The sequence below is a fragment of the Saccopteryx bilineata genome, chromosome 3 (genome assembly GCF_036850765.1).
Source record: "Saccopteryx bilineata isolate mSacBil1 chromosome 3, mSacBil1_pri_phased_curated, whole genome shotgun sequence".
In the NCBI taxonomy this organism is placed as follows: Eukaryota; Metazoa; Chordata; class Mammalia; order Chiroptera; family Emballonuridae; genus Saccopteryx; species Saccopteryx bilineata.
The window spans coordinates 294,174,803-294,187,242 of record NC_089492.1 but is presented as its reverse complement, the minus strand read 5'-3'; the positions used below and the strand labels follow the sequence as shown (position 1 = coordinate 294,187,242).

The window sequence follows — 12,440 nt, the reverse complement described above, 5'->3', positions numbered from 1 at the left end:
TGAACCGGTGACCTCAGCATTCCAGGTTGATGCTTTATCCACTGCGCCACCACAGGTCAGGCCTAAAAGAATTGTTTTGCAGTTTATTAATATCATATATTCTGGCTTCAAGTTTCTTGTTTGATATGTGCTTCACAAATATTCTCAGTCTATGGGTTGACTTTTCATTTTTTTAATTTTTATTTTATTTATTTATTTATTTCTGAAACGAGAAGCAGGGAGGCAAAGAGACAGACTTCCGCATGCGCCCAACCAGGATCCACCCGGCATGCCCACGAGGGGCGATTCTCTGCCCATCTGGGCTGTTGCTTCCTTGCAAACGGAGCCATTGTAGCACCTGAAGTGAAGGCCATGGAGTCATCCTCAGCACCTGGGCCAACTTTGCTCCAATGGGGCCTTGGCTGCAAGAGGGGATGAGAGAGACAGAGAGAAAGGAGAGAGGGAAGGGTGGAGAAGCAAATGGGCGCTTCTCCTGTGTGCCCTCACCAGGAATCACACCTGGGACATCCACACGCCAGTCGACACTCTACCACTGAGCCAGTGGCCAAGGCCTTTTTTTCTTAATATTTCTTTGAGCAGAATTTCTTTAAAAAAATATTGATTGATTTGAGAGAGAGAGGAGGGGGAGAGAGAGACACAGAGAAACATTGATCTGTTTCTGCATATGCTCTGACTGGGGATTGAACTGGTAACCATTGTGCATTAGGACGATGCTATAACCAACTGAGCTACCCGGCCAGGGCAGAATTTCTTAATTTTCATAAAGTCCAGTTTATCCATTTGTTCTTTTATTAATTGTGCATTTGGCATTGTGTTCTTTTTTTTTTTAACATAAGTCTGGAGTTATTTTATTTTATTTTATTTATTCATTTTAGAGAGGAGAGAGAAAGGGAGAGAGAGAGGAGAGAGAGACAGAGAGAGAAGGTGGGGAGGAGCTGGAAGCATCAACTCCCATATGTGCCTTGACCAGGCAAGCCCAGGGTTTTGAACCGGCAACCTCAGCATTTCCAGGTCGACATTTTATCCACTGCGCCACCACAGGTGAGGCTTTTTCTTACAGTTCTGTATCTTTATAAATAAAAGCCTTATTTGAGTATGCTGTTGGAGCCTTATAAATCCTTTTAAATATCCAATCTTGTGAAATCTTTATAGATTTAATGCAGAGAGGTTTACATGTGTGTATATCCTGTCTCTTCTGAGGTAGCCTCGAAAGCAGTGGCATTGCCAGTGGTCATAAGCATATTTATTATGCTCAATAACCCAGTTATTGGCTTATACATACATGTTTTCTTTCTCAAAAAAAAAAACAAAAAAACAAAAAAAAAACCCCAGTGCCTGACCAGCTGTTGCGCAATGGATAGAGCGTCAGACTGGGATGCCAAGGACTCAGGTTTGAGACCCCTAGGTTGCCAGCTTGAGCATGGGCTCAACTGGTTTGAGCAAAGCTCAACAGCTTGAGCCCAAGGTCGCTGGCTCGAGCAAGGGATCACTCAATCTGCTGTAGCCCCCTCCCCCCCTCGGTCAAGACACATATGAGAAGGCAATCATTGAACAACTAAGGAGCTGCAATGAAGAATTGATGCTTCTCATCCCTCTCCCTTCCTGTCTGTCTGTCCCTATCTGTCCCTTTCTCCGACTCTCTGTCTCTGTCACACATAATAAATAAATAAATAAATAACCCAGAACCAAAACTCTTTAGAAAAGAGGCTATTTCCAGGTTGGGGCAGGAAAGGTACATGCATCTAGGAGATATTCTTGTATCAGACAGTAAAGAAATTTGCACAGAATAATGTATGAGCTTTCCATTGCTGTCTGAATGAATTACCACAAACCTGTGATTTAAAGAACATAAATTATATTAGAATTCTGTAAGTTGTCAGTCCAACCTGGGCAGGGTCTCACTGGGCTAACATAAGGTATTGGCAGAGTCTAAGGAACTTCCTGTCCATTTGAGTTATTGGATGTTTTTAGTTCCTTGTGGATTTAGGACTGATCTGCCTGTTTTCTCAGTGGCTGAGGGTCATCCCTGGAACATGATAGAACTTTTACAGAATATTTAAATTTTTATTTTATTTATTTTTTATTTTTTTTACAGAGAGTCAGAGGGAGGGATAGACAGGGACAGACAGACAGAAATGGAGAGATGAGAAGCATTAATCATTAGTTTTTCGTTGCACTTTGTGACACCTTAGTTGTTCATTGCTTGCTTTCTCATATGTGCCTTGACCGTGGGCCTTCAGCAGACTGAGTAACCCCTTGCTTGAGCCAGCGACCTTGGGTCCAAGCTTGTGAGTTTTGCTCAAACCAGATGAACTCGCGCTCAAGCTGGCGACCTCGGGGTCTCGAACCTGGGTCCTCTGCATCCCAGTCCAACACTCTATCCATTGCACCACCGCCTGGTCAGGCACTTTTACAGAATATTTAGAGATGAAGCAGTACCAACTGTATACACCCTCTTCCAAAACAAGGCTGAAACATGTCCCAGCTAACTAAATAAACCCAGCACAGGCCACCAAAAGCAATGATAACACTAAAACAAATTACAGACCAATACCCACGTGAACATAGCTAGAACAAAATCTTAACAAAGTTTTAGCAAATTAAATTCAGCCATGGACATATTATATAAACATTAATAAATAATACCCTAGTGTGGTTTATCAGGCATGCAAATTTATCAACCAAATCTATAATGTAATTTACATTGGTAGGAAAATAAATATAGATGTGGTGAAACCATTTCACAGAATTAAAAACGACTGTACAATACATTTTTCTTTGAGAGGATGTTTATTAAACCTGGGGCAAATGAAACCAGGAAGGGCCTAGGATACAAGAACCAACAGGAGAGCCTCTGTGAGGCTCTGCTATGGCTCGCTGGGAAGTCAGAGAAAAGGGGCCTTGAAGAAAGGCCTATGGGGTTAGCCCAGAATGAGCTGCCACTGCCCACTGCTCCCCTGGTTGCAAATCTCATGGGGACCCTAGTTTAGGAGATATATTCCTAAGAGGAAAGAAGGGGTGGGCGTGATCCTGGGAGGGATAGGTGCCCATAGAGATTCCTCAGCAGCTTGGCGGTGCGGAGGTACAGAGCTGTGCAGCCTAAGCCCTGGCAGGAGGGCTTTTAGGGTGGTGGCGCAGCCGCAGGGCTGATGCTGTCACATCTGGACAGAGTGCAGAGCCAGCGCCAGGGGGGAACACAAGGGTAGGAGTCGGCCAAACTTAGCTTTGGGCATCTAAGAGCACAGAAATCTCCACGGACTGTCAGAGATCCAGTGGGGAAACACGTCAGGTTGGGAGAACCGCTTGAGTTTGCCCGCTTGGTGGTGGACGTGTGTATTTTGAGAACTTAACTGCAGCTCTTGAAAAGCAAGGTACTTGTGAACATTCTAGCAAAGCCAAATCCTGTCATGGTGACAGTACAACATTCCTCCCAACGACAGGATGCATGTCCAGGAGGCCCCATTCTGCTGAATTTCTTTGAGTGTCTTGGGTCAAAGCACACAGCGTACAACTCACAAGCCCGGTAACAAGATGGGACCCCATAGACAACTTTTTGTGTCACCATGAGACACAGGCAGCCCCAGGTCCCCATCATAACGGGAAAAGGAGTTCCTGGGACACAGCCACTGCTCCCCAAATCCATGGATCTCACATGACCATAAGGGCACTCCAACAGTGGAGGATCAGTGCAGAAAATGAACCATCTCTGAGGCAGGGGGCCCAGAGATCCTGGCCCATAGAATTATGGCACTGGCTCAAGACCACCACCCAGATCTCTCAGCCTACCATGTCTGGGATTCATGTGGGCCTGGGATTCAGCTGGCAGTGCCTGGCCCAATCATAACAGTGCTGCCTCAGTTTCATACTTCCTCCTTGTGACCTGGTACCTACGTGGGTCCCTTCTGACTATGGCAGCCTCCAGGAACACGCATCAAACCTAGTCATGCAGATTCAATAAATTCCAGTGACATTTACACAATGAATAATCCAATGTTACCTGAAACTACACCATGTGAAGAGATTGTTAAGATCAAGTCATATATCCTGACCTGGCAGTGGCGCAGTGCATGGAGCATTGGACTGGGATGCGGTAGACCCAGGTTTGAAACCCCGAGATCACCAGCTTGAGCGCAGGCTCATCTGGCTTGAGCACGGGTTTACCAGCTTGAGTGAGGGTCGCTAGTTTGAGCGTGGGATCATAGACATGACCCCATGGTCGCTGGCTTGAAGCACAAGGTCGCTGGCTTGAGCAAGGGGTCATTGGCTCAGCTGGAGCCTCCTGGTCAAGGCACATAAGAAAAAGCAATCACCGAACAATGAAGGAGTTGCAACAAATAATTGATGCTTCTCATCTCTCTCCCTTTCTATCTGTCCCTCTCTGTCTCTGTCAAAGATAAATAAACAATTGGTGAATACATATATACGTGGAACAATAAATTGATGTTTCTGTTTCTTTATTTTTCTTTCTCTAGAATTATTTTTAGCTTTTATTGAATTTTAGAAAGAGAAGAGAGAAAGAGAAAGGGAGTAGAAGCTGGACGCATCAACTTGTAGTAGTTGCTTCCTGTATGTGCCTTGACAGGGCAAGCCCAGGGTTTCTAACTGGTGACATCGGCATTCCAGGTTGATGTTTTATCCACAGAGCCACCACAAGTCAGGCTCTTTCTCTAAAATTAATAAATTTTTAAAAGTTTCAGATATGTAAGTGTGTAAACTTATCCTAATGCATTTTTTTTAAAGCGAGGGAGAGACGGTGAGAAAGGGACAGACAGGGATGGAGAGGCAGGAAGGGAGAGAGATGAGAAGCATCAATTCTTTGTTGTCACACCTTAGTAATTCACTGATTGCTTTCTTATATGTGCCTTGACCAGGGCGCTCTATCCAAGCTAGTGACCCCTTGCTCAAGCAAGTGACCTTGGGCTCAAGCCAGCAACCTTGGGCTTCAAGCCAGCAACTTTTGAGCTCAACCAGCAACCCCGTGCTCAAGCTGGTGAGTCCACGTTCAAGCTGTCAACCTTGGGGTTTGGTCCTCAGCATCCCAGGCTGATGCTCTACCCACTGTGCCACCACTTGGTCAGGCCACAATCCTTTTGATGTATCTATTATTATCCTGGATTATGGTAGGAGTGAGACTAGTTACAGATGTGGTTAGATTTGAGGGGAATTGGCCTTTTGTGTGTGTGTGTGTGTGTGGTGTTGACTGCCCATAAAAAACATGATGTTATCATAGGAAGGCTAGTCTCCCCAGACACCTAGAAGGAGAGATTGAGTCACTTAAGAATTCCAGATAGTCATTTTCTCCTGCATTCAATGGGACAGTCCTATTTAAAGATTCTGAGTTTTGCTTTACAAATCAATAACCTAAGTTAGTCATAAGATATATTGTGGTACTGTTTTAAAGTCTTACTGTAATCCAACAAGACACTGACTTACTGTTTTGATTTTCAGCACTATAAGCACTGTAAACTAAGGAAATCAAAGCTTCTTTTAGGGCTACCATGAAACTTTCTGTTTTTCATACTGAGGCTTGAAATGACCATTTTCTCTTTGTAAGCAATAACATGAACTCGAAAGACTCCTTCCCCTGCCACAGTCTGTAGTCACTCTCAATTCCTTAATACTCAGTGCAGCACTTCCTTGTTCTCAAGGTGTGCTACACTTGCCAATCCATTATTATCAGACTCAGATAACAGACTAATTATGCTACTGTTGTGTGCCACGAGTCACTAGCATTCATTTCCCATTGGCTAGATGTTTAGGAGTTCATTCAACCCCAAGGTATACCCAAAGCATTCTCCAATTGTCATCCTTATGGGTTTATTTATTTGGACTACCGAGTGAACCAATTCATTATCAGTTAGAGTTCAATCAGAATAAAGAAATTTTATAGCCATTTGTAGAGAAAGCTTAATATAATTTACTAACTAAAACTTTGGAATGTTTCGGAATTGCTAGTTATAATAAAGAAAACTCTAAAATCAGTGGGATACCCTCTATCTTTATATTGATATGTATATAATAAAAATGATTAAGGACTGTAACACAGAGTAGTAAAAAAAATTGTGATTATCTGATGAAGACCTGGCTGACAGCTCAGTTAGATAGAGCATCATTGTGATGCACAGAGGTTGCCCAGTTTGATCCCCGGTCAGGGCACAGACAGGAATAAATTGTTGTTTCTGTCTCTCTCCCTTCCTCTCTCTCTCTGAAATGAATCAATTAAAAAAAATTAAGAGCCTGATCTGTGGTGGCGCAGTGGATAAAGCGTTGATCTGGATTGCTGAGGTTGCCGGTTCAAAACCCTGGGCTTGCCTGGTCAAGGCACGTATGGGAGTTGATGCTTCCTGCTCCTCCTCCTGTTCTCTCTATCTCTTTCCTCTCTCTCTTTCTGTTTCTACAATAAAAATGGATAAATAAAATCTTTAAAAAAAAAAAAAGAAGTCACAATACCAAGATTGGATTCAGCCTAAATCAGACCTCAGTGTCTCCTGATATAAATTATCTGAGCTCTAAGTCCTTTCCCCATCCACTGATGTTTCCTCAGAGCTTCTTCTACCACTGTCTTTGAATAAGTATTAATACATAATCACTATTAATAGCTCTTTGTAAATTGTGTTTTACCACTTGTTTTCTGACATATCAATTGCCCACGCCCATGAGTCCCAGCCATCACCAAGGAAATGATCATTCCTTTCCTCCAAAACCAGAGGTTTTGGTGTTCAGATGTAGTCACTATCCCATCCCCAGACAAAATTTGATAAGTTGCTCTCCGTTTGAGAAATATGTCAGATTCTCAAACCATTGAATGTATCTTAGAATATTGAGTAGAAAATGCTAAAAGGGTAAACTGTTTTTCTGTAGATTGAACACCGTCAGTGATGATACAGGTAGCAGTAATGTTTTGTGGGAACCAGAAGCAGAGATAATCTCTCCTGACCCTCCTTGGGGGAACCCAGATCCCTCGTTATCTTGTCTTCTAAGCCATAGTACAGACTGAACCTGACGAGTTACAAAGTCCACTAATGTTTCTGACTCCGTGCATTTGAACTGGCAGAAATGCTTAACTCATTCCAGCTAAGGGTGGATGCATTTTGTGTCCGAATGAGAATATATGTCCATTTGGATTTTTAATCTTTGGGAATACCTGAAATCATACTTTTCCCCCTCGGGGAGGAACAATCTGAGCTTCACGAGTTTCAAATAATGTCTCCAAAAATAAAAGAAAATAATGTCGACAAACTTGTGATGGGTTGCAGACAACACTCCCCAGAAACCTGAGAACCGCCCCAAGCTCGTCAATTTCTCACTGCCACTGGGGGACGGCACAACACTTTATTCTCCAAGGTCCATGACTAAGACAAAGCTAAGTGAGCGGCTGCAGGAACTACATTACCCAGAGGGCAATGCGTCCCACTTGACAAATTCGAGCCAATGAAAGCCCAGAACAGGCGTATTTCCCGGCGTTCTCCTCCTCGCGGTCATTTTGACCCCTTGGATCCCTCAGGGCTGTTCACTATTAGATCTTCCAAGTCGCGCGGTTTTAATCCAGCAGGTGCCAGCTCGTGGGTGACACACGGCGTGACGGGGATGGGAGAGGATGACAGGCTCCAAAGCCTCTGTGTAAAGACATGGAGGGTGCTCTTTTCCCTGACCAACAGTGACTTATACCGGGTATTTTCCAAGTATGGCAAAGTTGTCAAGGTTACCATAATGAAAGATAAAGATACCAGGAAGAGTAAAGGTGTTGCATTTATTTTATTTTTGGATAAAGACTGCACAAAACTGTACCAGGGCAATAAACATCGAACAGTAAAGTGAACACTTAAGTTATGCCTGTCCTAAAAATATGCTTGGAGTACGTGAACCTCCAAAGAAGAAAGAGAAAAAGAAAAAACAGAAAATTCCTGAACCAGAAGAAGAAATTGAAGAAGTAGAAGAAAGTGAAGATGAAGGGGAAGATCCTGCTCTTGACAGCCTCAGGCCATTGCTTTTCAGCAAGCCAAAATTGAAGAGCAAAAAAAAAGGAAACCCAGTTCAGGGGGTCCCTCAACGTCAGATGGTTCAAGACGCCCAAGGATAAAGAAAAGCACATATTTCAGTGATGAAGAAGAACTTAGTGATTAAAATTATATTTATTATGTAAATATTTAAAATTTTGTTTTAATCTTAGAGTACCAACTTTGGTTGGGACTAAAGATTACTTTTAGTATTTGAGCATAAGAATACCACATAATTTTTTACTATAAAATAGGATATTAAAAAGAAATTTTAAAGTAAAATATCTTGCCTTAGCAGGGTATTAAAAATAAAGATTTGCTGCCTTGGCCAGTTGGCTCAGTTGGTTAGAGCATCATTCCAAGGTTGCAGGTTCGATCCCAGTTGGGGTGCATGCAGGAGTCAGCCAATGAAGGCATGGAACGGTGGAAAAACAGATCAATGTCTCTCTCTTTCTCTTTCTCTCCCTTCCTCTCTGATATCAATAAAAATAAAATTTTAAAATAGAGATTGGCTCATAGCCATTAATCTTGAAAACAATTTATTTAAATAAAAAAGAAAATAGTAAAAAAAAAACAACAACCATGGAGGGGTGACCCTGGCCAGTTGGCGCAGCTGTAGAGCATCGGCCCGGTGTGTGGAAATCCCGAGTTCGATCCCTGTTCAGGGTACACAGGAGAAGCACCCATCTGCTTCTCACCCTTCCCCCTCTCCTCTCTCTCTCTCTCTTCTCCTGCTGCAGCCAACGTTCCATTGGAGCAAGATTGGCCTGGGCACTGAGGATGGCTCCGTGGCCTCCATCAGGTGTTGGCAAGAGCTGGTTTGCTGAGCAACACTCCAGATGGGCAGAGCATCACCCCTTGGTGGGCATGCTGGGTTGATCGCTCAGCCCGGAAATACAGGCCATGTTTTGTGTCGAAAGGCAATGGAAAAAGTGACGGCCCAGGGGCCATTGAAGCATCGTGGACATAACAGAGACATTGTCTGAGGTCGGGATCTGAAGTTTTCCAAAAACTGCTCAAACGAAGAACAACGGTAGAAGAGAGATGATAGTCGTTTGGTACAGGAAGGTGATGTTCTGTCAAAAAAAAAAAAAAAAAGGCAAGATCCACACAAAGGTTTGAGACCATGAGGTAAGGCGGTCATATTGAGGTCACATGAACTCAGGCCTGAGCCAATGGGCCCTGGTGGTGGTTGCCAGGCTCTCAACAGACCCTTCTTTTTCCACAAATTTCCTGCAACTGCAGAATCGCTTAGGGGTAACTGGTTTGTGGAGCATATTTCAGGGCCTCCCACTTTTATGGCCTGGGACTGTTGTGCCACTCATCCAAGTACTTGTGTCGGGCTCATCTTGAAATCTCAGACTGGGGTTATATGAAGTGGTTCCTATATTTGGCCACCGGTGGAATAGGATCTGGGAGGTTCTCCCAGGCCTAGATACCAGAATGTGCAACTGTTTGGTGCAGAGGCTGAGCTTGTCCTGGGACATGCAGGTATCCTTTTTTTTTCTTATGCGAACTGGGAACAATGAACAGGAGTCAGATCTATTTTTTTTTTATTCATTTTGTTTTAGAGAGGAGAGAGAGAGAGAGAGAGAGAGAGAGAGAGAGGAGAGACAGAAAGAGAGAAGGGAGGGAGGAGCTGGAAGCATCAACTCCCATATGTGCCTTGACCAGGCAAGCCCAGGTTTTGAACCGGCAACCTCAGCATTTCCAGGTCGATGCTTTATCCACTGCGCCACCACAGGTCAGGCCAGGAGTCAGATCTAGAGCAGCTCTGTGACAAGTTGGATGTCAGTTTTGCAGGTGATGGAAGGAATGGGATTTTTTGTTTTGTTTTGTTTTGAGAGAGGCAGGGAAAGAGTGACAGGAACTTTGAACTGCTCCTGCATGTGCCCTGACCAGGGATCAAACCAGCAATTTCCTTGCTCCGGGATGCTGCAACCAAGTGAGCTATCCAGCCAGGTATAATTTCTTTTGATTTATTGTTTCAGAGAGAGGGAGAGAGAGGGGAGGAGGAAGGGAAACACTAATTTTTTTTAATTGGTTTTTTGTTTGTTTTACAGAGACAGAGAGTGAGTCAGAGAGAGAGACAGACAGACAGGAACAGAGAGAGATGTGAAGCATCAATCATTAGTTTTTCATTGATTGCTTTCTCATATGTGCCCTGACCGCGGGCCTTCAGCAGACCGAGTAGCCCCTTGCTGGGGCCAGCAACCTTGGGCTCAAGCTGGTGGGCTTTTTTTTTTTTTTTTTTTGCTCAAGAACCAGATGAGCCTGTGCTCAAGCCGGCGACCTCGGGGTCTTGAACCTGGGTCCTCTGCATCCCAGTCCAATGCTCTATCCACTGCACCACCACCTGGTCAGGCAAACACTCATTTTTTATTCCACTCAGTCGAGTATTCATTGGCTGCTTCCCGTGTGTGCCCTGACTGGAGATCAAACCCACAACCTTGTTGTTTCAGGATGATTTTTTAAATTAACTGAGCCGACCTGCCAGGGCCAAGGAATGGGAGTTTGGGAGCAGTAGAGGCAGGTGATCTGGCCCAGTTCTCATTAGAATCTCTGTGGCTGCAGCACATCAAACAGTGTCAGTGTGAGGGAGGTGGTAGAAAGACCAGAGAGGAGGCTGCTGTGATGGTCTCTGTGAGTGTGATGGTAATTGGACTAGGATGGTGGCTGTAGAGGTGGGAAAAGCAGTTGGATTCTAGGTTGGTGTTTTAAGTGTAGCCACTTGTGTTTTCTAATGTTGAGGCTGAGAGAGAGAGAGGTCAGAGGGATGAGTTGAAGGTTTGGTTTTACCAACCTTCAACGGAGATGGAGAAGGCCACAGTAGTAAGAGTAATTCTCATTGGGGATATCAGGTTTTTTTGGGGGGGCGGGAGCTTTTAAGGGTATGGGATGTTTCGGAGAGCAGTAACACTGGCATCTGGAACTCTTGAGGAGTTCAGGATGAAGACACCTTTAAAGGGTAGTGGAGAGGCTATGGACCAAGGAGGAGCTAGAGATTACTTTGATATGAGGAATCCTGGTTAGGATGATCAAGGTAGTAGTAGTCCGGGAAGAAGAAGATACGCTTGAGAACTGGATGTCATGATATCTCAGGCATGTAGTTGTGAGCTGTGTTTGTCACACGCAGCTTAGGTACAGAAGTGGTTGTGTAGATGGTGGTGAAGGGTATGATTTTGTACGTGGCCACAACTTCCATGGAATGAGCGGGCATCTCATGAATGGGTGGCCGAAGAGTAATTAACAGAAGATGAGATGGGGCCTCATGCGTGTTCACTGCTCTAAAGACTCACCAGGATTTTGGGGTGGCCTGGGGTGTTGCAGTAAGGCTGGAGGATTAGTGTAGGGGCGTAAGTGATCTTCGGGGAAACTCAGTGGTCCTGGGGAAAGAGCACCGCTTGGGCTGGAATTGGAGTGATGAAATGATTCTTGGCAGGTGAGGTTGAATCGAGGAATGTAGGGAGGGAGACCTTTGCAGAAGGACTCAAGACTGCCTATGTTCGTAGGGACCATCAGAGTCAGGGTAATACTTGATGATGCTTGAATTTGCCAATGATATTCGGGACCACATAGGCTGAGTCATGAGTAGAGGGGCCGCGGAGACGATTATGGTACAAGGCAAAAAGAGGCTGGGGCTGTAGAAGTACCGTCGCAAGAGAGAGTTATGGTAGGAAGAGTAATGGACAGGGAATATGTATGAATCATGGAACCAGGGTGCTGGCTTTTATATAGTAGAGATTGAATGTTGAGCTTATGTCTGGTAGTGTCAAAGAAACAACACTGGCAGTGGTAGAGCATCGGCCCGGTGTGTGGAACTCCTGGGTTCAATTCCCTGTCAGGGCACACAGGAGAAGCACCCATCTGCTTCTCCACTCTTCCCCCTCTCCTGTCTCTCTGTCTCTCTCTTCCCCTGCTCCAGCCAAGGCTCCATGGGAGCAAAGTTGTCCAGGCACTGAGGACGGCTCTGTGGCCTCTGCCTCAGGTGCTAGAATGGCTCTGGTTGCAGCAGAGCAACAGCCCAGATGCCAGATGGGCAGAGCATTGCCCCCTGGTGGGCATGCTGGGTGGATCCTGGTCAGATGAATGTGGGAGTCTGTCTGTCTGCTCCCCCCCACACCTGCTTCTCACTTTAGAAAAATACAAACAAAAAAAGAAACATTGGAAGCCTCAGGGGAATTGCCTGAGAAAAGGGGGTGTTCTGGTCCTGCCAGGTGCAGAATTTACATGCCATTTACCTGCCCACCTGCCTATGTTGAGGAATAATACGGAGATCAATAAGACCAGTATCAAATCACTCATACTCTCTCTGTGAGCACCTTCTCTCCCTAAACATATGTTTGTAACACCCATCTCATTGACTAGAGACAATAATTGGGTACATGCCAGGCCCAGAGCTCAGGTATCATGTATCTCCCCATCTGCTATTACTGAGGTGGG

The 12,440-nt window shown here is 44.8% G+C and overlaps 1 long non-coding RNA gene and 1 pseudogene across 1 annotated transcript in view; one reads left to right on the top strand and one right to left on the bottom strand.

The window, feature by feature from the left end:
* The window catches only part of LOC136331817 (uncharacterized), a 141,586-nt gene that overhangs the window by 78,150 nt on the left and 50,996 nt on the right, over nucleotides 1-12,440 (bottom strand). The window contains exon 2 of the long non-coding RNA XR_010730538.1: nucleotides 10,291-10,368. This is a non-coding gene — a long non-coding RNA (uncharacterized lncRNA). The remainder of the gene's footprint in view (nucleotides 1-10,290; nucleotides 10,369-12,440) is intronic.
* On the top strand, nucleotides 7,588-8,124 carry LOC136328791 (zinc finger CCHC-type and RNA-binding motif-containing protein 1 pseudogene; annotated as a pseudogene).